Below are 890 nucleotides of genomic sequence, written 5' to 3'. Positions count from 1 at the left end.
ATTTTGGCATATAAAAACAAAATAAACACATTAAAGTTTACAAAAAATATCAATTGTTGTTGAATAAAAAAAATAAAATAAATTATTGATTATTTATCACACAAAAAATATAAATGCTGTATTACAATTGATGAAAGAACTATCATAATTACGTATTTTGATCAATGTTAGTTGTTTTAAGATTCATTTTTAATTAGTAAATATTTGAAACATAAATATTAACCAAGAATAAGTGAGTATACACGTAAGTATTATAATGTGTATATGATTTAAATAAGCTTTTTTAAATTAAGTGTTAATATATCATAGACGAAATTTAAGTATAACTTGGTTATAAATTATCATTATACAATTTGAAGCTTGTATGTTATGAAATTATAGTTTGTTCAAATATGTATCAATGTAGTGTTCTGTTGATTAAAAAATAGTAAAATATTAATATTACATAAGAAACAACCCCTTATTTGTTATTTGTAATCTAGTTGTTTAACATTTTAAACTTTTTCAAAAACATTGACAATAACAAATTAATTATGTGTATTTGACTTGTCAAATTTGATTTTATCACAACATTTTTTAAAAAAGACCCTATTAAACTTTATATACTTGTTGATTATTATTTATTGATCTAATAAAAATATAATAAACACATTCTTTATATAGTTTTATATTTAAAAACCCCCAACTTAGATAAAATAAATAAAATAATGTGTTACAATTAAAATATTTTACTTATAGAGTAAAAATACAATTTCAGTTGAAATTTGTAGGACCATACACAATTTTAAGTAACACCCCTTTATTATATATATATATATAATTCGAAATTGGTATTGATAATAAACAGGTTCATACAAAAATAAGTGTTTTCAAACAAAAAACAACAAATT

Source organism: Entamoeba invadens (assembly GCF_000330505.1).
Source record: "Entamoeba invadens IP1 unplaced genomic scaffold scaff_1105074725407, whole genome shotgun sequence".
Lineage (NCBI taxonomy): Eukaryota > Evosea > Mastigamoebida > Endamoebidae > Entamoeba > Entamoeba invadens.
Note: the sequence above shows the minus strand (reverse complement) of the source record.